At 48.5% G+C, this 25,209-nt stretch overlaps 1 long non-coding RNA gene across 1 annotated transcript; it reads left to right on the top strand.

Annotated features, from left to right (window-relative positions):
- The first annotated feature begins 3,281 nt into the window (after positions 1-3,281).
- Positions 3,282-17,401, top strand: LOC139030060 (uncharacterized). The gene is made up of 2 exons (XR_011482379.1): positions 3,282-3,339; positions 17,236-17,401. It is a non-coding gene; the product is annotated as an uncharacterized lncRNA (long non-coding RNA).
- The last annotated feature ends 7,808 nt before the right edge of the window (positions 17,402-25,209 follow it).

Below are 25,209 nucleotides of genomic sequence, written 5' to 3'. Positions count from 1 at the left end.
GAGGAAGATTGGGGGTAATTTATGAAAAAATAAAATTAGTAAATAATTTTAAGAGATACTCTTTTAAAAAAAATCAGTGACATTGTATTAAAGTCCAGATAAACTTAAAAAGAAATCAAAGTTTGTGAATATGGAGCAAGAGTAATTACTCTGCTTGTTTTTTCAAATGTCCAGATAATCAGTGCAAAGAATATTTTTAAAAGTTTTCCTTTAATATATATGGATATAGACTTGGAATAATTTATTTTGGATAATAGATTTTAAATAGAACTATTTCATAGGCCTGCCAGTAAAGAAAATAGAAATGTCAGGCAAGAAATAGATATTTCAAAAACGTATATATTTAAGAAATTATTTTCCACACCTTCTTCTCCTCTCACCAGTGTCTCCATCGGCTCGGTAGGTTGTACCGTCACCCTCATGGTATTTCATAGCTTCCTGTTTGTGGCGTAACTAATTTGTTTCACTTGCTCCTTAAGGGTGCACATGATACCTTGTGATCCAACCACACAAGAAATACCTAGGGCCTCCTCTATGCCAAATACTATAATTTTATAAACCAAGCATGTAGCAAGGGTATAGCAGTGTAAGATTCTAGAGTTGGATGGATGATGGATGAATGGATAGATGGGTGGATGGGTGGATGGGTGGGGGATGGGTTAAACTTAGCCGTTAATAAGGGCATCGCTGATACTTTGGAGGTGAGTGTCCTTCCTTTCTGAGTCTGAACCGTGTTCTCCTGGCTCATTACAACACAGCCTCCATATTGGCTATATCATTTTACACTATTTCATTGCCCTCCGAGCCCTTGGTCATCAGGGGAAGTGACAAGAAAATAGGAGTGGGTCAGGATAAACCTTCCAAGCTGTTGCCTTCTGTTTCCAGATGGTGGTCTGTGGAATTCTTTCTGTCTGAACTGAGCGTTTGTCTGTTAAAGGCTGAGATGGGCCAGGGGCCCTTTCAACAAGGCAGGATCTTGTTCTACAGCAAGTGTAGCTTCCAGTTTGGCTCAGGGAAAGTGGCAGACAAATGGGATCCTCTGTATCTATAGTCTTGTGGAAGGGTAGAACCACCATGGACCAGAATCTTGCATCACAGGACATCTTTTATGCAATCCGGACCATGTCCAGCCACTGAAGTCTTGCTCACCTTGAATGCCTCCCCCAAGAGGCAGCCCATCACCTGTCAACATAACACACACACCCCTGCTAGTCTGTGCTCCTCCAGCCCTTGGCTTCCACTGCCCCAGGGGTCTATAACTTGTCTAGATCATCCTGGTCCCAAAGGGGCCTCCAACATGATGTCCCTGATGCTTGTTGAAGGTCATGGGCTGAGGATATTGCTGCTGAGGTCTGCTTCGCCATCCTGTGACCGTCTCAGTGAGGTACTCAGGAGTCCCGTGAGGTACTCAGGAGTCCAGCATTCAGAAGCATTCAAGGTTCAGGACTTTGAGCTTTCTGACCACATCACACCTCAGCTGCTTGGTCCATGGTACCACAAGTACCCACATACCCACCACTTGATTCCACCATTGACATCGAACTGCATTCTCTTTTATCAGCTGTCTGTCCAGCTCTCCACCCCTCTCTCCATCTGTGGATCCACCGTACTTTTGTGTGCATTTCACACAGCCACTGCAGACACCAGTATACTTGGCCCCTAAGCAGTTGAGTGCATGTTCTGCCAACTATAATTCAATATTTATGTTTTTAAGTAAACTTTCCGTGCAGTGAAATGCACAAATGTTAGGTGTACCTTTTACTGAGTTTTAACACAAGCAGACTCCTGTAAGCCCCTCCCCATCAGCACGGGGAATTTCCCATCCCCTGCAGGAAGTGCCCCCTTCCCAGTCAGTCCTTGCCCACACCCTACTGAGGCAGCCACTGTCCTGATTTTTGTCATCACTGATTTGTTTTGCCTATTCCAGAGCTTCCATTGCACCCTTCCATTGCACACTTCCATGCAGTGTTCCATGGCACCAGAGATGCCATTTTAACCACCAGTCTGTACTGCCATGTGGGTGAGGGGTTTTCAAGGGCTAGCTCTGGGGGCTGGACAGATCACCCAGGGTTCCCCAGAAAAGTGGAACCAAGAGGATATCTGTCATCTATTGATGTCTGTCAGTTATATAGTCTGTCTGTCTATCTATCTATCTGTTCTATCTGCAGAGAGAGCAACAGATTCATTTTGTCATAAGGACCACGGGGTTCACAGGTCAAAATCTGTAGGGGAGGTCAACAGGCTGGGAGTCCTGGAAGGGTGGCTGTTATGGTGTAGAACAGGGTGTTTGTTCTGTCCAGTTGCGAGGCAGAATTTTTTCTTCTCTGGGAAACCTCAGTTTTTGCTCACAAGAACTCCAGCTGGGTGAATGGGGCCAACCCGCCTTATGAAGAGTAACCTCCCTTACTTGGAACTGGCTGGTTGCAGGTAGTCACCACATCTACCCCATTCACGCAGTGTCAATGCTGGCATTTGACCAGGCAACACACATCACGGTCCTCACACAGCGGAATGTCTCTGAGTTGAGAGCACCTGCTCAGGACCTGGTAGAAAATCAGGAAGGTGGCTTCCAGCAAGAGAGCAGCCCACAGACCCAGCTGGAAGGGTGGAGCCAGGACCCTGGTTGCTCACTGGCTAGTGAAAGGAGCCTTGCTGGGCAGGGACCAAACTTGGGGCGGGGGTGGCGCCGGGGCCTCCATTCCCCGCTTCTGCCCGCTAAGCACGGCTGCATGTAACCAAAGGAGTGCCGCCCTCCTCCACTTTGGCTCCTCCCAACAGATGATCTATGTTTTAATGAGAATAATATTTGCTTCAAGGAAGGATGATTCCAGCCATGTTTTATATCAGCCAGATGTGTTCAACTGTTCACCCCCTCCCTCCACCAGGAATCTGGCAAAACCTGTACTGCAGTGGGGCCCCCACCTCTCCCCACCACCCGCCTTCATTCTCAGGCCCAAGGGTGTTTCCAGGGGAAGGGAGCCACGTGGAGCTGATTCATCAGCACGGTGCTCATCAAAACACCGTTTTGTAAGAGCTAATTGGCGCACGAGGAGCCTCTCAAATCGTTTTCATAAGCCTTTCACTGACCCTGTTGTTTGAGCCAGGCTTTAACAGAACCTCAGCTTCAAAAGACTGATGTTTGGTCCGAAACTCAGACACCCTGGTGTTGAAGCAGGCACCAGGCTTGGGCAAATGCTTTCTGCCAGTTCTAGGCTGAGCAGAGCCAGGCAGTTGGGAAAGACTGGACTCCAGCAAAGTGGTTAACAGTTTTTTTTCCCTCCTATTTTTCAGGCCGACAACAAGCTCTGAGCCAGGAACCTGGGACCTGTGCCATGACAGGTAGGACTCTGTGTCACCTGCCCTTCTGCTGGTCTGCGACAGCCCAGGAGGGGTGGCTGTGTTACCTTGCCCAGCATCCTTTTCAATAGAATATTCGTTCACCAAAGAATGGAGTGCAGAGAAGTTACTCTGTGTGTTTCCTTTCTCCAGAACTTAGTTGTTCATTCATTCATCCTCTTATTTGGGAACTTAGTGAACACGTGCTGTGTGACGAACTCTGTAGCAAGGACCAGCATCAGTGATGAGACAGAGATGTTGTGTCCTTCATGGGGAGATAGTTACCTATCAGGCACGCAGCTGAGCAGGGATGTGATTGTGACTTGTGATGGAGGGAAAGACCCGTGAATACAAGACCGGAGCCTCTTCTGGTGGGTGGTAGGGATGAGGGTCTGAAGCTTGGAAAGAAAGGATGTGGGAGGGGTGTAGGGAGAGCATCTGGGACAGGGAACAGAGTGTGCAGGAGCCCTGAGGACTGGGAGGAGAGGGAAGAGGAGGCCAGACCCTCACAGCTCAGAGGCCGAGGAGGGGAGCTGCCTTTTATCCCAAGAGTAATGAAGAGATGCTAACATGTCTGCAGCAAGAGATGGCTTTTGTCCGATGTATGTTGCTGTTTAAGCCGAGCTTATTGGGATATAACTTACATCAGTGAAATCCACTCTTTTCACTGCACCATTCTGAGTAACAAATGCATCCAGTTGTGTCACTGCCACAGTCAACACAGAGAAGGTCCTGTCACCCCCGAGATTTCCCTTTGTAGTCAACTCTTCCCGTTACCAGCCCCCAGCAGCCCCCACCTGGTTTCTACCCCTGGAGATCAGTTTTGCCTTTTCTGGAATGTCACTGAGATGGGATGATCCCATGTCCCCTTTAGGTCTGTCTTCTTTCACAGGTCTCAGTGCATCCACAGCCAGGTCATCTTGCTGCTTGTCATGTCCTCATGACGGCAGGGTGGTTTTCTGTGGTACAGACGTGCTTGTCCACCTGATGCAGACCTCTGGGCAATTCTGGTTCTCAGGCTGCACTTAGTACTGCCAGGAGCCCTTGCGCTCGGGCTGGCATGTCTGTCCATCTCAGCCCTGCGCCCAGCTGCTCTGGACAGATTTGTGGGGATTTCTGGTTGTACAGTGAGGAGGATGCCAGAACATGTTCCATAGTGGCTGCACCATGAGGCACTCCCACTTCAGCCCACACTGCCACCCACCACAAGGCATTCCCCACTTCAGCCACACCTCAGCCCACACTGCCACCCTGGGGACTCCGGGGTCTTGCTTCCTGAGCCAGTGGAAGTTCTCGATTTGAACAGGGCCTCCCTCTTGCTCAGGCCCCTCAGCTCTGCTATCTCATGTGATCCTCTGCCTTCTCTCCACTTGGGTTTCATCTTCCATCAGATGATAGCCATATTTCACTGGGCACTGCAGAATCTTTTTCAAAGTTTCCAGTCCTATCTAATAGAAAGTCTTAGTTAGGTAATTTTTTTTAATATTTTTATTTTATTATACTGGGTCTTCGTTGCTGTGCACAGGCTTTCTCTAGCTATGGTGAGCAGGGGCTACTCTCTAATCGCTGTTCACGGGCTTCTCAACAAGGATGGCCTCTCGTTGCAGAGCACAGGCTCTAGGATGCTTAGGCTTCAGTAGTTGCAGCTCGCAGGTTCTAGAGCACAGGCTCAGTAGTTGGGGTGCCCGGGCTTAGTTGCTCCGTGGCATGTGGAATCTTAGTCCTCAGACCAGGGCTTGAACCCATGTCATCTGCATTGGCAGGTAGATTCTTAACCACTGGACCCCTAGGGAAGCCCTCTGAGTTAGGTATTATTGTGACCCAGTACCTCTCCAGAAGTTGCTGGGCTCTCTTCTTAATAAAGAAAGAAAGCCTCCAGAAAGCAGGAGCATCTGGCTAGAATTTAATGAGAGTGCATTATTTTCATGGGGCCCTGAGGGTTTTTTTTTTTTTTAAAGAAACAATGATACTGATTTCCCATTGGTGGGAATGACAGAAATTTCTTTTAGAATAGCTTTAGATACTTTTAGAAATGAAGTGATTTTAGAGACACATGTGAAGTGAATGACAGGTGGGTACTGTGGAGATTTGGCCAATGTTTGAGGAAGGTATGCCAACAGCTGGTGTTCAGGAACCACCCTGCCCAGGTGCCAGGCAGGCCTGGTTCACCCTGGCTCTATCTCTCCCGGCCTTGGGCCCACCTGCCACCTGCTGCAGGATCCCTCTGAGAATTCACTATGACGTTGATGTGAAGTGCTGACCTGGGGACACCTAGAGGGGTGTGGAGCGAGCCGTGGAGATCGCTGCCCCGGGAGCTCAGTGGCGAGCACCTGTTGCTCTGTCACCCCAGCTCCCCAAGCAGGACATCTGCCCTTGACTCTGCCGAGACGATGCACAGGAAGGTCAGGCTACAATTTCTGCTTCAGATACACACACTAATAATAATAGCCACGTTCCCAACTCCTATTCCCAGCATGATATCGCCATCATCTCTAATCAATACTGTCCTCAGTGTCAGCCTAATAAAACGCTCAAGTCTGTGGTTAAATAAGGAAACTGCAGAAAGTTTAGAAACTGGTGTAAGACCCACAGCTGTCCTACTTTGGGGAGAAATGCCCTTTATTCAGAGATTGTGTCCTTTTTATTATTTGATGAACTGATAATGACCATGGAGGGGAATGGATTTTAGGGGTTCTACTTAAAATGTGGAAATGAAAAACATTAGACAAAAAAAAAAAAAAGTCAACTAAGTATCAGGCCTAGTCGAGAATCTATTACCTTTTAAAACAATTGAACCAAGCTGTTAGTCTCCAAAAATTGAGTGATGATGGCGATGTGAGTAAAGTTGTTTCAATTTAGAATCCCTATCTACAGATAATCATCATAGTACAAAGTTGTAGGAATCAAAAGGAGCCACATTTAAATAAGTCTAATTTGAATGTCAGAATGTGCTATGTTGGGACCTTGTGGCCAGCTCTGCCTCACATGTTGTGTAGATTCTGTCAATAAAAGAAGGCTTCAGCTTCCGGGGGGGGGGGGGAATTAGACCAGAAACATCTTCTGAAAATGTTACTGACTTTTGGTTTTCGACATCTGATTCTGGCCGGTGTGAAGTAACAGGCATGCGAATTACCCTCCTGCTATAAATGACCAGAAAGCGGGATGGGATACACCAAGCACAGCTGTCACACATTGACGTTAGGCAGTGAAAGGGAGAAACAGGGCTTATGACTGTACCAGCTCACTGCGGGGAGGGAACGTGTGAGAGAGGGGTGGTCTCATTGCGTGGAGGAGAGAGAGGGCAGACTAGCAAGACTCGGAGGGCAGAGGGCTGGGTGGAGGGAGCTCCAGAGAGGCTCCACCAGGGCATGGCTGACGCGTGCACGTATGTGAGGGAAGGAAAGTAGGCTGAGGACATTGCTGCCCAGAGAGGCAGGCAGAACAGTCCTTGGAGCTCACACAGGGCTGAGGGTAGCTTGTATTTATATCAGCCAGGGTGGGAAGATCTTAGGATACATTGGGCATTAGTGGAATCCTCATAAGTATTTTCTGAATAATGGTGGTAAATTAGTTTTAGCCTAAGTCTGTTCTGGACCCACCCTAACAACATTTTAAAAGAGGCCTTATAAGAGTCTAACTAATTCCAAATAACTCAGAAGTGCACACCAGAATAAAATTCAAGACCTTTTAAGGGAGCACCGCAAAAGCCAGAAAGCAACAGTGAACATTGACAATGTCTGGCGTTTGATCAAAATTTTTCTGCATGCAGAAAAAGCAGAAAATTCACCCAAAATCTTGGGGGAAAGTCAATCAGTAAAAAGATACCCAGATGTGACATAGATGATGGAATTCACAGACAAGGATGTTGAAACAGCTACTAAAAATATGTTCCATACATTCAAGAGGGAAGAACAATAAATAATAAGAAGCAAAATGAAAGATACAAAAAAGTCACAGCGGAACTTTCAGTTGAAAATTCAATATCTGAAATGAAAAATATGCTGGATAGAATTCACAGCAGAGTCAACACTGTAGAATTAAAGATCAGCAAGTTTGAAGCCATAGAACGATTCAAATTTGAGCAGAGAGAAAAAAGACTTTAAAAACAAAATAACAGAACCGTGGTGACCTGTGGGCTAATATCCAGTCATCTAGCATGTTTGTAATTGGAGTTCTAGAAACAAGAGAGAGGCAGGGATAAAACCTGTTTTGAAGAAATAACAGCCAAAAGCTTTCTGAATTCAATGGAAACTAGACACTCACAGATCAAAGGAGCCAAACAAACCCTGTGTGGAGTAAACACTGAGAAAGCCACATTAAGACACATTATAAACAAATTGCTGAAAACCAGTAATAAAAAGAAATCTTAGAAGCAGCCAGATAAAAATGACACATTGTGGACAGAGGAGCAGAACCACATGAGGGACAGCAGACCCCTTGCCAGAAACCATGCAAGCCAGAAAACAATGGAGAAGCATCTTTTAAGTGCTAAATGCTGGTGGAGGCGGGGGCCATCAACAGTGATTTTATTAGCCAATGAAAATATGGTTCAAAATTGGAAATAAAATGAAGACTATTTCAGACAAACAAAAACCAATAGAATTCACTGTCAGCAAGTCTGATTTACAGCAAGTGTTAAAGGAGGTTCTTCTAGCAGAAAAAAAAATTCCAAATGGGAATTTAGATCTACACAAAGCAGTGGAGTGGACCAGTAATAGTTATTTAGTAATTTAATTGTCATTGTTTAGTTGCTAAATTGTGTCTCTTTTGCAGCCCTGTGGACTATAGCCTGCCAGGTTCCTCTGTCCATGGGATTTCCCAAACAAGAAAACTGGAGTGGGTTGCCATATTCTTCTCCAGAGGATCTTCCCAACTCAGGGACTGAACCCACATCTCCTGCATTGGCAGGTGGATTCTTAGCACTGAACCATCTGGGAAGCCCAGTAATTAAATAGATAAATGTAAAATGTATTTTTCTTATTTTTACATTTCTTGCAATGATATTTCACCATTTAAATAAAGAATAATAGCAGTGTATTTTGGGTTTGCAAGGAAGTAAAATCTCTGACAATAGCGGCGCAAAGAATGGGAGGGAGACATAGAAGTATACTTTTCAGCGACCCTTATACCATCTGTGATATGGAATCATAGTATATGAAGGGAGGTTGTGAGAAGTTAAAGAGGTGTATTATAAACTTTAGAACATCCAGTAAAAATAAAAAATTACTGTGTAACTAATAAGCTGACAGTGGGGATAAAGGAGAATCACTAAAATAAAACCCTCAATCAATCTCAAAGAAGGCATGACAATAAGAAAGAGATGGGACAAGCAGAAACCCAAAACAAAAAGATTTAAACTCAGCTGTTTCATAATTACATTGAACATAAATAGGCTAGCATTTAAAATGAAGACAGAGACTGCAAGGTGGGATACAGAAGCAAGACCCAAATAAAAGCTGCCTGCAGAGAAGTGCAGCAAAGAAAGTACAGAGGAAGCCGCAAATAGGCTAAAAATAAGAGGAGGGGAGGAGATGTGCCTTGCTAACATGACCCAGTAGAGAGCCGCAGTGGCCATACTGACACCAGACAAGGTAGATTTCATATCAAAGCGTATTTCCAGGTACATAGAAGTCCGTCACCAAGATAAAGGCATCAGTTCTTCAAGACACAAATGTTGAATGTGTATACTAACAGCTTCAAGACATATGATGTGAAAACTGATAGACCTGCAAGGAGAAACAGAGAAATCACAATTATCACCAGTAATTTCAGTACCCTGGGCTCAGTCAGGGTTCAGCCAGAGGAGCAGAACCTGCAGAAGGTGTGTTTGTATCAAGCAGATGAGAAGTCCATCGTGCAGTTGCAGTGGCTGCAAAGCAAGTATAACTTGATGTGTGTGCAGACACAGCCAATGCTGCTGTTCACAGGAGGAATTTCTTCTTTCCCTGGGGAAGCCTCAGCCCAGCTATTAACGTCCTCTGACCAATTAAGTCAGGCCCACCCAGAATCATCTCCTCTACTTAAAGTTCAACTGATTAGGGTCTGTAATCACATCTGCAAAATCTCTTATGAGCAGCACCCAGATGAGCATCTGACTGAGAGACTGGAGACTGTACCCCAGCAAAGCAGACATGGCTGGATGCATCACAGCCCCCTCCCCCAACAACTGAGTGTCTGACTGAGAGACTGGAGTCTGTACCCCAGCACAGCAGACACATCTGGAAGCATCACAGCCCCCTCCCCCAACAAGTAGAAAATCAGTGACAACGCAGAGCACTTGGAAAACATCATCGTTAACTTTACCTGATTGGCATTTACAGAACATTCCACTCAACAACAGTAGAACACACTTGGAAAATTCATCCAGATGGACTAGATTCTGGACCATAAAATAGACCTCAATAAATTTAAGAAGATTAAAACCATACAGAGTATATTTCCTGATCACGAGGGGACCAGGCAGCTGGGAAGTGGTGGAGTTGGGAGTAGAACAGAGCCTGTCTTCCTTTGAGAGATACACCCCCTTCCTGCTACTCAGGCTGCCTCCCTGATGCTCGAGGGTGAGCGGGTCTGTGCTTGGTGGGCTGGGAATGTCTGGCACCCGGAACTAGATGCATCTTGTCAGCTGCTCACGGTTGCTGGTGATCCTTTGTTTTGAGGACCAGGCTGCACTAGTGCTCGTGTCACCACGAAGGGCCACCTGTGCGCCACCCCGGGTGCGCTTGTCTTCAGGTGAGCTGACACAGCTGGTGTTTCTCTCTGAGGACCCAGAGATGCAGTCGAGAGAACATGATGAATGGACCCGGGCCATCATGGAAGCCGGCTGGGGAGCTGGTGTCCTGTCATTCAAGGTGCAGAAGCACTAAAGAAGGAGGTTTGTTCTGGCATGCCAAGGGGCAAGCCCAGGCCTGTGCTGTACCCTCCAAACACTGCCAGAACCCTCTCCAACAGAACCTGGGGCAGTGGAGGCAGTGTGCCCTGAGTCAGTGCAGGGGGTCCACATGTCACTGTCTCACCCACACACTAGAAGAGCACGTCCTGCTCCAAAATGTCTTGAACTTGTAACTTAAGACAATAGCTGAGGGAAATATTAAGGTGGGGACATGTAGTACTGCTATCACTGCGTCTCTGACCCCTGGTGGGCTTTTGAGCTGCCTGCTGGAGGTCATTCCATGACCTTCCAGCCCAAAGGCCATCTGAGCATCTATCAAAACTCTCAAATGACCAGCACATCGTCTTGCTTACTCATCTGCTTTTGTAGTAAGTTTGGGTAGAAAGTGGTTTTGGAAAAAAAGAGTCAGATCCATACAGATGTTACATGAGATATGTTATGTGAACCATGGATGATGAAATGATGGGTTCTCAGGCATGGCCCTAAAAGCTCTGGCAGAATGGGGAGTGGCTTGTTCCCATGTGGCATGTGGCAAAGAAGGTCTAATTTTGAAACTGGGTGAGATTTTCTGAGGCCATAGGAATGGCAAAGCAAAGGAGAGGCCTTCCCTGTACTTATCTGGTGATTGACAGGTGATAATGTTTTATTGGAGCAGAAACATTTCCGGACTAATTTATTCCTTCACTCATCTGGGTTAAAAGGAGAGGGGGTGCTGGGGAGAAAAGGAGAAAGTGGGAGTGGATTAAGAGGGGGCTAAGTTAAACGCATTTGCCAAACCACACATACCGTGTGCCCAGCTTTCATAACTAAACGAAACGTTGCATTAATCACAACAAATTAAAACACTATTTATTGAGGGATGGAGGGGTCCAACTTTTTGTAACTTGTGGAATTTCCTCTTCCCCTATTTTCCTCTCCCTTCTCCCCACCTCATTCTCCATTGGCAAATGAACTTGTTTTTCTTGCCACGTGAGTCCATGGAAATCAGAATACTAGCTTGACAGGAAGTGCCATGTTCTACAGTTACCCTGGGAGCGGGGAGGTCAGTTCTTCATCCTGGCACTGTGTGCCCCAGGTGGCCCAGGCATATGCCCTCATATCCCGCTTCTACTCCTCCCACCAGGGCCAGTCACCATCAGGACGCAGTCAGGCTTCTTTATTGCAGCGAAGTGAAACTTGCTCACTGAATTCTTTCCACAGTTGAACCGCTGCCTGGCTCACTTCTTACTGAGGGTGGGTTGACTCTCATGATCCACAGCTTCTGGAAGCTCCTCAGTCTGTAATGTAGGCCACAAGGGGATGTGACACTTTTTTGTCTCTCCTAGGAGTTTTGTGACTTTTAAATCCTGTTCCATTGACTGAACCGCCAAGACTGCCCTGTTGCCCCCTCCCTCTGTCCCAAGATGCAGAATTGGAGCTGGGAGGGAAACATTATCCCCAGATGTGGGGGAGTGACAGCTGCGAGAAGGGAGAGGGAAGGTTTGGGGGGCTCTGGATAAAAAGGCTCTGGGTGAGCTATGAGAATTGGGGGAGAAAGAGGGTGCAGCAGGTTATGAACTGGGCTCTGAAGGCAGGGGTGAGAGGAGCTGTGCCATCTGAGAGGCATCTGCTCAGATGATGAGCCAGGCCCTTCCCAAGATGCTGATGTCTGCTTCTTACCCTCAAGGGGACTCCTCAGTTTTCCACCAAATGGTAGTGTGAGATGAACTTCTGTCACCATGCTGCCTGTCTTCAGTATACCCTGGAGTCTGTTTTTAAAGGAAGTGTTTAGATTTGCTATGTTGGTAAGGTAAAAAAAAAAAAAAAGTTTGGAAAAACAGATATTCATTGGCTAACTAATATTTTGGGTAGACTTAGTTTTCCCCATGTCAGGTTTGCTTGAAGAGGAGATGGACCACATCAGGGGAAAAGGAGGAGGAAGATGCATTCATTCATTAAAAGTAATTGTTGGGTTAGAATTGCAGGCTTGCCTTGGCCAAACAGATGGTGCTAACCACTGTCACCAGAGCATGCCATTTCTCTGTCACAGTCAGGTGTCAGGTTCCCACAGACCCACTGGATCAGACCACTTACTGGCCATCAGGATTTTGCCTTTAAACTCCAACCCATCTCTCCCCATCTTCCCAGTATGGATGCTATGTCATCATTCAAGTTAGGTTGATAACCTGTGTTTGTAATTTTTTTTATAGCAGTGATTCTCACAGGTTGGGTGCATGGCCCCAGGCCAAGAGCATCAGCATCCCTGGGAACTTGTTAGAAATGCAGAGTCTCAGGCCCCATCCCAGATTTGCTGAATCAGAAACTCTAGGGTGAGGGAGGGGTCAGCCCATCTGCTTTTAATGAGCCTCCATGTAATTCTGACATGGTTTGAGAACCTCTGGCCTTTGGAACTGTGTGTGCACTTTAAATGGGTGAATCTTATGCAGGTGAATTATATCTCAATAAAGATTACAAATAGACCATGTGAAACAAAGATTATAACACTGTTTCGTGGGATTTTTAGCATATCAAGGTAAATGTATGACAACAAAGCACAAAGGTTAGAAGGAGGAAATGAGAGCATATATACTGTTGTAAAGTTATTTCACTGTATGTGAAGTGGGGCTTTAATATTATCTGAAGACAGATTCTAATACATTAAAGTTAGATATTTTAAGCCCTGCTTTAAGTAACCACTAAAAGCTAAAAGGAGAGATATAATCAATATAGATATAATCAATAAGTAAGATGGAATCATAAAAAATACTCAGTCCAATAGAAGGAAGAATATAGTGACAACATTTTAAAAAGAACAGATAACACAAATTGAAAAATTAATAGTAAGATGATAGATTTAAATTCAACTTCCCAATGAAAAGAGAGATGATAAGATTGTATAAGAAAATATTTCCCAACTATGTGGACATGACTGAGCCACTGAACTGAACTAAACTGATGTGCTCTCTCAAGAAAAATTACTTAACGTAAAAACATAGGTGGTTTGAAAGTAAACAGAGAAAACTATACCATGAAAATGCAAATCAAAAGAAAGCTGGGGCCAAGATGTTAACATCATATAAAGTAAACATCAGAACAAGGAAAATTGCCAGAGATGAACAGGGACATTTTATAGTAATGAAAGTGTTATTCTACAAGAAAACATAACACTATAAATGTGCCCACACCCACACATGAAACAAAAAGTAAAGTAGAAATGGAAAAATCCACAAACATAGTTGGTGACTTCAATATGTCCCTCTGTAAGTTATAGAACAAGTAGACTGAAAGTCAGTAAGGATATACTAATAGAAATCTTAATCACAATATCATCCAAGTTGATCTACTTGACATTTATTGGACAATCTTCCCAGTATCAGCAGAGTACACATTTTTAACAAGTATACATGGAACATTCACAGAGTATGCTGGGCCATGAAACAAATCTTAACAAATCTAAAAGAAGTTAAAGTTATGTGAAGTATATTGTCTGACCAGAATTAAACTAAAAATCACTAATATGTAACTCCAAACATTGGAAATTAAAAATAAACTTTCAAGTAAAATAATGTATGGGTCAAAAAATCAAAAGAGAAATTAGAAAATAATTTAATTGAACAGAAAAGAAAGTACAACATATCACAGTTTAACGGATACTGCTAAGGCAGTGCTTAGAGGGAAATTTATAGCATTAGGCATACACGTTGGTAAAGAAGAAAGGTCTCGAAGCAATAATCTAAGCAATAAGCTACCCATAAGAGCCTCGAAAAAAGAAGAACACAATAAATTCAAAGTAAGCAGAAGAAAGGAAACTATAAAGATAAAAACAGAAACCAATGGACTTGGAAACAGAAAAATAATAGAGGAAAACCAACAAGATCAAAAGCTGGTTCTTTGAGCAAAACAACAATTGAAAAGCCTTAGCCAGACTGATGAAGGCAAAAAAGAGAGCCGTCACAATTATCAATATCCAAAATGAAAGAGGGACATCACTACAGATCCTACAGAAATAAACTGTCATAATATGGATAATAAGAGAATATTAACCTTTATGACAGTGAATTTATGAAATCAATGAACAGATTTCTTGAATCACACTCACTATTGAAGTTCACTAAAAGAGAATTAGATAACACAAACAGCTCTGTATAAGGTTTCAATTCCTACTTAAACATTTTCCTACAAAAATAAACTCTAGGACTAGGTAGCTCGTAGCTGGTGAATTCTACCAAACATTTAAGATATAAACAATTCCACTTCTACTCAAACTCTTCGAGAAAATAGGAGATGAGGGAACACTTCCCAACGTAATTTATGATGCCAGAATAATGCTGATACCAAAACCAGACAAAGATATTGCAAGTAAAGAAGACTACAAATCAAATCCCTCATAAATGTAAACTCAAAAATTCTTAAAATTTTAGCAGATCAAATCCAACAGTATATAAAAAGAGTGACACATCACCAATTCTGTTTACCCTAGGAATACAAGATTGATTCAGCATTTTAAAACAAATTAATGTAATTCACCATGTCAGTGGTCTAAAAGAGAAAAACCACATGATCACTTAAAATATATGGAAAAAGCATTCAGCATCCATTATTATTATTTTTTTTAAAGAAAAACTGTGGTAATTCAGAGTAGAAAAGAACTTTAGCCTCTAATGTTTAGTTGCTAAGTCTTGTCACTCTCTGTGACATCATGGACTATAGCCTGTCAGGCTCCTCTGTCCTCCGCTATCTCCTGTAGTTTGCTTAAATTCATGCCCATCGAGTCGGTGATGCTATCTAACCATCTCATCCTCTGCCACCCTCCTTTCCCAGAATCAGGGTCTTTTCCAATGAGTCAGCTCTTCGAATCAGGTGGCCAAAATATTGGAGCTTCAGCTTCAGCTTCTGTCCTCCCAATGAATATTCTTGATTTCCTTTAGGATTGACTCATTTGATCTCCTTGCAGTCCAAGGGACTCTCAAGAGTCTTCTCCAGCATTATAGTTCGAAAGCATCAATTTTTTGGTGCTCAGCCTTCTTTATAGTCCAGCTCTCACATTGGTACATGACTACTGGAAAAACCATAGCTTTGACTATACAGACCTTTGTTGGCAAACTGATGTCTCTGCTTTTTAATATGATGTCTAGGTTTGTCATAGCTTTCCTTTCATGTAGCAAGCGCCTTTTAATTTCATGACTGCAGTCACCATCCACAGTGATTTTGGAGCCCAAGAAAATAAAATCTGTCACTGCTTCCACTTTTTCCACTTCTGTTTGCCATGAAGTGATGGGACTGGATGCCATAATCTTCATTTTTTTAATGCTGACTTTCAAGTCAGTTTTTTTACACTCCTTTTTAACCTTCATCAAGAGACTCTTTAGTTCCTTTTCACTTTCTACTGTTAGAATGGTATTATCTGCATATATGAGTTTGTTGATATTTCTCCTGGCAATCTTTTTTTTTTTTTCTCCTGGCAATCTTGATTCCAGCTTGTGATTGACCCGGTCCAGCGTTTCACATGATGTGTCCTGCATATAAGTTAAATAAGCAGGGTGACAATATACAGCCTTGTCATATTCCTTTCCCAATTTTGAACCAGTCATTGTTCCATGTCTGGTTCTGTTACTTCTTGACCCACATACAGGTTTCTCAGGAGACAAGTAAAGAACTCAGGAGACAGGTACTCCCATCTCTTTAAGAATTTTCTACAGTTTGTTGTGATCCATACAGTCCAAGGCTTTTAGTGTAGTCAAGGACCAAGTGTTTTGTGTCTATATTGTGGTGGGATAACCTCATCAGAAACACTTGCCAGGTCATCCAACTGAGCATCTGGAAGGGGCAAAATTGACTGTGTATAAGTTATACCCCAGGAAACCAGAGTTATAACATATAAGCCAGTAGCATGGGACCTCTGTGTGGTAGGTGCTCAAAGGAAAAAGAGGATCCCATCATGGCAGCCCTTCTGTCTATTTGAGAGGGACAAGAAAGGCATCCCACAGGTAGAGGGGACCCCATGGACATGGATGGGAGGAGATGCTCCAGGCAGAGAGGTAACCCCTTCAGAGGCCAGAGGGAAGGAGCAACCTTGCTGGGAGAAGCTGAGCAGTGGAGGCAAAGGTTCTTTCCTGCTCCTTCCTGCCGTCGCCTCTCCAGTGGGTCAGGGAGGTGAGGCTGGCCGGCCTACCCCCACCCTTGCCCAGTGACACATCCCTCGCTGGCTCCATGCATCTTCCGGGGCTTTCCAGCACAGGGTCAGAGGTCAGCATCATTTGGGAAGGGACCCAGCGTCTGACCCAACTGACGTTGCTCCAACAGCTCACCCATGACTAAGCAAACTCGTTTTCGTGAGGATGCCAACCCTCTTGCCCCCTCTCTGGCCCTTGGACCTTGGGCATACAAGGTGCCACATGGGAAATAGGACTCCTCCCTGTGGTACCCCTGTGCTGTGCAGCCACAGAGAAAGGCTTAGTGAAAACTGGGGCCAGAACAAGAAATGGTTAAGGTAACCCAGGCAGGCGGTGCTTGCTAGCGGCTGACACAGTGACGGACGTGCTGGGAGTGCAGATGCCAGCGAGCTGGTGTTTGAGTGTCACCCTGACTCCCATCTCTTGTCCACAGCCGGGAAGACCCCGAGCCAGGTGGTGGTGTTTCCTCCTCCATCAGGAGAGCTGTGTGTCCCTGTGACTGATTCTACTTCCATAACAGAGCTCCAAGAGGCCTGCTCCCCATCCTACCCCCAGGCCATCCTGGATGCTCGGTAGCCTGGTGTATCCCTGACCTGGCAGCATGGGGACAAAGGGCCCGGGTCTCCCAGCAGCACAGGGCGAGAGCAATGACCGTGCACGAAAAATCCCTTTGGCAAGTGGGAGGAATCGGCTATTTAACGTATTTTTCTGCCATCCCCCCAAAGGTGCAGCCAACTGGAAAGCTATTTTAGCAGGGGACTGGAAAGGAAAAGGCAATTTTTCTTGGCCACGTGGTCTCAGTTTCCTCTGCTGGGCCACGGGCGGGGCTGACACCCTGTCATTTCCCCATCTCAGGTTGCGGGCACCTCTCAAGTCTGCAATAAGGCGCCACTGTTTATACAAGCAAAACGACCAGCGATGAAAGAAAAAACCTCAGGACCACAAAGACGGTGTTCACGGGTGTGTGGAAAGTGCCACAGGCGTTAGACTCAGTGATGCTGTTCCATCGTCTGCTCATTAAGCAAGTGCTCTGATGGCTGTGTTCGGGGACACCTCCTCGCTGGCCCTCGGTTCCTGCCTGCCTTGGCTGGGCTTGCACTGGGACTCATGCACACACAGGAAATATGCGCTCACTTACACAGACATGCACACTCTCATGCATGCACAAGGTACACATGCAGACGTGGACACACGCTCACCGACACACCCACACCCACACTCCCTGGGGCTGCCCTGGGGGAGTGAGACAACCTACTACTACACTGGGACTCACGCCCCGGCAGTAGATGGGGCTGTGGTTGCTCTTTGTTATATTGGTGACGGTAATGCCAGCAGCATCTTAGATTACAGGGGCCCCAGGAAGAGGGGTCCCGGCTGGCCCAGTGACCTTCCTCCTGGGAGGACCGGCTCCCACCCCAGGCCCCACATCCAGGGGCATCGCTTTCCTGCTGGGACACTGGCTTTGTCAGACTGGGTCATGCTGACGGGTATGCAAACTTGGCCTGTTTTCCCCTCCTTATAAATCAGCCCACAACGGGAGGCCGTATGCTTCGCCAGAAGCCTCTGAAAACAATAGCTGCTCTTCCCTGGCTGGCCTGGTAGCAAGCGTGGAGGGTCTGGGCTGCCCCACCCCCTGGCTCTCCTAGGCGACATGTTTGCAGGGAGGTGAGCCAGACTTGGGTCACGGGCTGCAGAGTTGTTTTTGGCACCAGCCTCTTCTGCCGGAAAGCACCAGAGAGCTGAAGAATCAGACAAGAGCTCTAAACAATAAGTGCAAGCTGCAGTCCCCCAAAACGTGGCAGGGGTCCCTCTTCTCCCTGAAGAAGGTAGCTCAGTCCAAATGGGGTCGGCTGCTCGAACGTGCCAGCCGAAGTGCCCGAGCTGCACCTGCCTGGCTCCTCTGCTGAGACGAGGACGGAGGGAAGATAGCTACCCTCTCTGGGAGGGCCGGACCATCGTGCTGTCGGCCAGAGGACTCGAGGAAGCAGCCTGTGACCGTGAGGGGGTGGGTTCCAGAGCAGCAGTTGATCATATAAACCCTCTGGGAGACTGGACTCTGGATGGTCCACATGACTGCCTAGGGGAGGGAGGGGGTCCTGGGGGCAGCAAGGTTTGGGGGTGTCCTCTGTTACCAGGAGGGGCAGTTGGGAGTCTGGCTCAAGGTCAGCGCTTGCTGAGGTCCCACCCACCGCCCCAAGCAAGACAGCTGGGGGGCCAGTGCCAGCTGGCGGGAAAGTCTTTGCACTTGGAGGGGTGTGGATGCCAGAGGGTCTGGGCTTGCCTGGTACTGCCCACGAAGACCCTCAAAGATGACAGTCTCTCCCATCTTGCCAGGGTCCGCAGAGTCCCAGCATTCTCTGTGCCCACACCCCCGGGGGCACAGAGCCCGGCACCACACTGCAGACTCGTGTTCAACCCGAACACCCACACGTTCTATTAATAACCAGGTTCTCCTTGATAAACTCACAGATGGTATTGACTGCAGGAAGGAAAATCTCCTCCAGGTCCCTAAATGCAGCAGTTCACAGCCTCTGTAATTAGAACAAGCCTGGATGATGCCAGGTAAAGTGATAAAGGAAAGTCTGCCTCACTCCATCCGAGGGTGCTTTTTGTGGAAGCAGATTATGAATCACGACCCTGACAACATCCCCCCACAGTTTATTTAGGGTTATTTTGACTTGAAGAAGTCTCTGTAAATTGAACCTCAGAAATGCTGAGCAAATCCCAAATGTGGTTTATAGAAAGTTTGAAGTAGTCCAGCTTAATTCCAGATTGCCTTTTTTTTTTACATCTGTGAAATCAAAACCAGACAGATGCTTTATTAAAATGCAGTGCCTAATGCTAATTTTTTTCCCATGGCTAATGTAATCGGTCCCGACTTTTTTGGTTTCTCTGGGTGTTTATCTTGGAGTGGCTCGAACCTCATCCATCCTCTTTCTCCTCCTTCCGTGAGGTCCCTGGTCCCTCTTCTCTGCAGAGGGTCTCGGGATGGGGCCTAGGCAGGGAGGCAGGGACAAGGGCGGCTGCTGGGGTCTGTTTCCCAGACCCTCCTGCTGGGACTGCGGCTTCCAGCCTGCTGGGCTCAGCCTTTCCCTCCATTCCTCCTTCTGTGACCCCATTTCCACTCAGCAACTCTGGTCTGGCCCGAAGCTGATTCACACTCACTGTTTCCATGCAAACCATGAGCATTCATTACCCCCTGCCACCACCCCTGCTTTTGCCCAGGCCGCTACCCCACCCAGAGTGCCCGCCTCGTTGGACTGAGAGTGCCCCCTCTCCCCTACCCTCCCAGTGTCTGTTCCTGTTTCCCCAATTCGGTGACACCTCCCCCACCCCAAACACCACGATGACTCGCTCCCTCCCACAAGCTCCCATGTCATCCTGAAGCGTCTGTGACATCGTGAGAGACCATCATCCAGAGTGCTGACTCCCAGGGGCTGCCTGGGCTGCTGTGCTGAGAAGAACTCTGAGGCTGTGTGACTGGGCAGAACATTGTGTTCTTTAATGATGCTGTCGTGTGCAGGAAGGAGGAGGTGACAGCTCTGGGCAGACTCCTGCCAAACATGGTCTTGACCCTCCGTGCTCTAAACTGCCAGAGCATCAGAACCCCTGAGGCTCGTTAAGCATGGATCCCAGTCCCAAAGCTTCTGGTCCAGGAGGCGGGGTCACTGAGGCTTGTCCCAGGTTGGCCTCCGCCTCCCCGGGGGCCCTGTTAAATATGCAGGCGCTCACCCTGCCCAGACCCACTGCATGAGAGTCCACATTTTAGAAAGACCCCCGGGTAGCTCCTGTGTCTACCAGAGTTTGAGAAGTGCTGGCCTAGCCCCTCAGCTCCTTGGTGCAGGGACTCCATGTCCTGTGTCACCAGCAGCCTCTGCACATACTTGTGGGATAGGGGCCCTGTAAGCCAGGTGTGACCACATGCTTCCCCCTCTGAAAAGGAAGACCCTTCTTTCCCAAACCTCACTGATGAGGGGAATGTGTGCTGTTAAAAACACTGAAGGGCACTGTGTACACAGCAGCCCTTTTTAGAGTCTCTGGAGGTTCAGCAAGCACACGTGGATGAGATCGGGTAGGGGTCAGGCGGGGGCACGACTTGAGTTGTATGTTTGTTGGACCTTCTCAGCTACATACCTGTCTCGTCATCTCTGACAGCAGCGACATTTGAACACATTTCTCAAAGCAGCACCAGAAGGACGAGCATGGTAGTGGGCAGGGTGCAGAGGTCTCGTGCAGGCAGGGAGGAGCTGGACTTAGGGAGGGACATTGGGCCACGTGGACTAGTGTGCCTGCCCTGGCCGAGACTCCTCTCTGGGTGCGCTTGTCTGCTCAACACAGATTTATTGTACTCCTGCTGTACGCAGGATGTCCCAGGGCGCTGGGCAGGATGCTGGGCAGAATTGTTGCTGGTACTGGTGTTACTACAGAAAAAGCCACAGAAATACTAACCAACCAGGAGGGAAGCAGGTTCCAGGGACCCTCCGAGAGCCTCACGCAGCATCCTGACTCCCAGCTCTGCCTGTCCTGCCTCAGTGTCCTGTCTTGTTTATCTTGATGTTTTGTGCTCCTAGGTGGGGACTGACACATAGGGCTCCGGGTGTTGGATGGGGGGGCTCTGAATCCACACACATAGCTAGTCTGGAAACATCAGGCCCAAACCTCCTCTTTTCTAGGTGTCTCTCTCTTTCCCTTGGTCTGAAACGTTCTGCTTAGTATGAACTCACAGAGCAGAGAAGACCTTTGAAGGCTGATTTTAGGTCCGATGCCGACATAGTTTAGAGGAGAAAAGGGGGACCCTTGGGCGTCTGCCGGGGAGCAGCTGGCCCAGCGCTGACACCCTTCCCCTCCACAGCCCCCACTCCCCAGGCTCCACCCTGGGGGGTTTACACACTTCACACTGCTGATGTGCAGAGCAGAAGAGATGACGTTTGTGAGATGAACAGAAGCTTGTATATTAGCTGGAGGAGAGAGTGTGGGAGAGAGAGGGTAGGCGCGGCTGAGCTGGAGAAGTAGACCAGAGTGAGATCACACACAGCCCTAGGATACATGTTTGAGATTTGTCATTGTCCTGAGGGCAGTAGGGAGCCATTGAAGGCACAAGGCTGGGAGCAGCACAAGCAGAACGATGCTTTATAAGCATCTCTGTTGAACTGGCAGGGCTGAGGTGGAGGCCGGGGTGAGGTTGGTACAAAGCCCAGGAGAGGGATGGGGTTGCCCTAACCAGAGCCAGTGTGTATAAATGTGTAAACGGGGCACATTGCTGTGGTCATACTTTGCCTTACGTGGAATATTAGTTTCCTTTTGCCTCTTTTACAAAGGACCACAAACTTGGGGCTTTAAATGATAGAAATGTGTCCTCTCATGGACCTGGAGTCCAGAACCCCCCATCAAGGTGTCTCAGGGCCCTACTCCCTCCGGAGGCCCAGGGGAGGTTCCTTTCTGCCTCTGCTGGCTCCTGGGGGCTCCAGGCTGTGCCCCTCCATCTCGGCCACCTCCATGCATGTCACCTGCCCCTCCATCTTCCTCTTTTAAGGGTATTTGGGACTGAACTCAGGGCCCACCCGGCCATCCAGGAGCATCTCATCTTGACTCACACCTGCAGCATCTTTGCCAGGTAGGGTGGCACCCTTAGGTTGAAAGGTTAGGGCCTGACACCCCTGGCCCAGGGCCACCCCCCACATGTGGCCAGGGGCTCGCCTCCATTTGCTGGTCTCCTCTGGCTGGAAGGGGCTTCTGTGGGCTCTGGCCTTGCCTGAAGCATTCATGACCTTCCAACCCACAAGGGGGTCAGGCAGCTGTACTCTTGCCTGGACAGAGGAAGGACAGGCTCAGAGAGGGTGAGCGACTTGCCCCAGGTTGCCCAGCCAGTGGCGCTTACAGTTGTAAGTCCTGTGTGTGGCAGAAGGGAAAGGCTGGGAGGCAGGACAGCACTGGCCAGGCCCCCGGGGAAGGCGTTTCGGGGAAGCCAGGCACCCCCCTGCTGAGGAAGAAAGGAGCTTACCCTCACAGCGTCAGGGTGGCCTCTGGAAGGTTCTTGTCACACCTCTGTGTGCATGAGCTCCTTTCTCCAGGGCTTCCAGCCAGGTCCCAGGACCTCATTTCAAGGGCCTGATCTGGGCCACTGCCCTCTGGACCAGTCCCCGAGACCATGTGATGGATGGTCTGATGGGCTGGATCATGTGGCCATTCTGGGAGCTGGTCAGCTCAGATCACATGACCTGAGGAGAGCTGGGGACAGGGCTGGGGTGGGGACAACTGAAATGCGGTCCCCAGAAGTCAGGGTGTGGATCCAGTGGAGCCAATGGATCCCAGTGTCCTGGGAGCAAGCCAACCAGATGGGAAGGCTGTGTCTCAGGAGCCTCTCTGCTCCTGGGGCACTGTGGTCCTGAGACCCCGAGGGGCAGACCTGACCACACAGAGGATGACCTCCCGCCTGTGTGGAGTCCATGTGCACGCGAAGCTGGGTGACACGTGCTTGGCTTCCATGTAGCCGCCCTCTCCTGAGTGTGGGACAGAAGCTCGTTTGCAAACAGCTATAAACATTTAAGACTCCAGTGACCACATCAGATGTGCACTGGGGAAAAAAATGAAAGATGCGCCACAGGTCTGCAGTCAGCCCAGCTTTCTCCCTGACACCAGGGACATCCTGAACTTTATGGGGAAAAGCCCCTGCTGTCTGCACACTCAGCAATGTGCCGTGCCTGGGCGTTTGGGCCTGCGAACACACACAGGGAGGGAGCAGTTACCAAGCATCAGACTCTGCTCTCCAGTCCTCAGTGACACCCAGAAGGAGTGTGGCCCTCCCCCTCCTGAGGACACAGAGGCTCAGAGAGTTTCCGCAACCTGTCGATGGACGCCCAGCAGTAGGCGGCAGAGTAGGGTGTAAGCTCAAAGAACGAATGCTGTGCCTTTCTGACATCTCTTAACTGACAATTTCTTTTCTGTGTCTTCATGTGCTATTGGGTTAGAAGGTCCTCAGATTCCAGATGAGCTCTCAAATGCCAGCCCTTTCCAGCAAAGGGGACCAAGGGTAGGATTGCAGAGCCTGCGGGGCTCCCTCAGACGCTCTGGGGCCTCAGCACAGGCACCGGGTTCAAGTTGTCCTGAGTGAGCGGGATCTGGGTGCCTTGGACTGTTGCCCAGAGTCTCCAGGGAAGATCATCTCGCCCGTGCGGTGCAGCCGTGCCCTCTCTCAGCCACTGTGAAAGCAGGAGGGCCCGCATCCTCCCCACACCCCCTCAGTCCCTGCCCACCTTGGGTCCCATGCTGTGATGGCATGCATGTAGAAGGAAGGGGAGCAATGGGGCCCACAGTCCTGCATTGTTGGGGTCTCTGTTTCCTACACAGTGACCCCAGACTCAGGTCCCACAGCTGGAAGGTCAGGGCTCACATTCAAACCCAGGTTTCTGAATGTCCTGAGGTCACCCCATGTTGCTTACCCACAAGATAAGTGTGTTGGTTTAAGGTCTGCATTTCTGTTCCGCTGTGTCATCTTCTCTCATGTAACGAGTGCCCTGAACACCAGGGCTAGAGCGCCTGGCAGCTCTGCAGGCTCCAGAGAGTGGTGGGAACAAGGTTCGAGGCTGCCTTTCTGTTCACACGGCACCCCTACCCCCACAGGCCTGGCTCATTATCCTGCTGTGCAGGTGGGACCCTAGAGACCCCAAAACTCCGGCTGGAAGTCCGGCCACTCAGCTGGGCCCAAACTGCCTCTGCTCCTTGTCAGGGGCCTGCATGAATCTCACAGGCCATGCACAATGCCTGTTCTAACCAGGATGCTCTCTGGACCCCAGCTTCCCCTGCAGGGTCTCCATGCTCTTCTGGATGTTGTAGCAGGCCTGCCAGGTGGGCACGGATCATCCTCGGGTTGTTACCAGAGGTCGGTGTGTTATCACTGAGCACAGACCCACCGTCGTGCTGTCCCCGCCCTTCCCCTCTGCCCCACCCCACCATGAGGATGAGGGGCCAGCACCCTCCTCACTTGGGGTGGGGGTGCCCTGGCAGGTCGCCCTTGTGTTGTGAAATCAGTTCATTTGGCATCAGTGTGGCTGCTGGTGTCCAACTCATCCTTCATCATGTCAGGGTTCACGCCAAGTACAGCACAGCGTGTCACTGGTGCTGTCCTGCCGAGTGGGAGGGCTGAGGATGGCCAATCGGCATGGGTCCAGAGGCTGTCAAGGGCAGGGAGATGTGTGGGGCTGTCTGCTGCTTCCAGGGGAGTGTTCCATCTGCCATGGCTGGGGCCTGGGCCTCAGTGTGGGCACAGGGTCCTATGATGATCATTTATGCTGTTGCTTGGAAGACCATCACTGTGGACCCAGGGCAGTGAGCATGGCCCTGGCTCCAGTTACCTGAGAGGTCATTGGCTTTTGCTTAGAGTTCTTTTCTCCACCTGACTGTGAACCCCTGAGGGCTCCTGTCCTGATTCCCCTGAGTCCTGTCCTGATTCCCCTGAGGGCTCCTGTCCTGATTCCCCTGAGGGCTCCTGTCCTGATTCCCCTGAGGGCTCCTGTCCTGATTCCCCTGAGGGCTCCTGTCCTGATTCCCCTGAGGGCTCCTGTCCTGATTCCCCTGAGGGCTCCTGTCCTGATTCCCCTGAGGGCTCCTGTCCTGATCCCTCTGAGGGCTCCTGTCCTGATCCCTCTGAGGCTCTTGATGCCCTTAAGCCAGTAGAGCAGTGTTTGGGAGGCCGCCTAAGGAAGAGCTTGAAGATTACAAACAGGAAGAAAGAATGCCAGGTGTACAGATGGAGTCTGTATCAGAACTGCCTTCCAGAGGTACTTGCTGTTTTGAAAGAATATCTATTCAAAGGTACCAAGTCCCTCAAAG

Source organism: Odocoileus virginianus, chromosome 20 (assembly GCF_023699985.2).
Source record: "Odocoileus virginianus isolate 20LAN1187 ecotype Illinois chromosome 20, Ovbor_1.2, whole genome shotgun sequence".
Lineage (NCBI taxonomy): Eukaryota > Metazoa > Chordata > Mammalia > Artiodactyla > Cervidae > Odocoileus > Odocoileus virginianus.
Note: the sequence above shows the minus strand (reverse complement) of the source record. Positions and strands in the feature narration are given on the sequence as shown.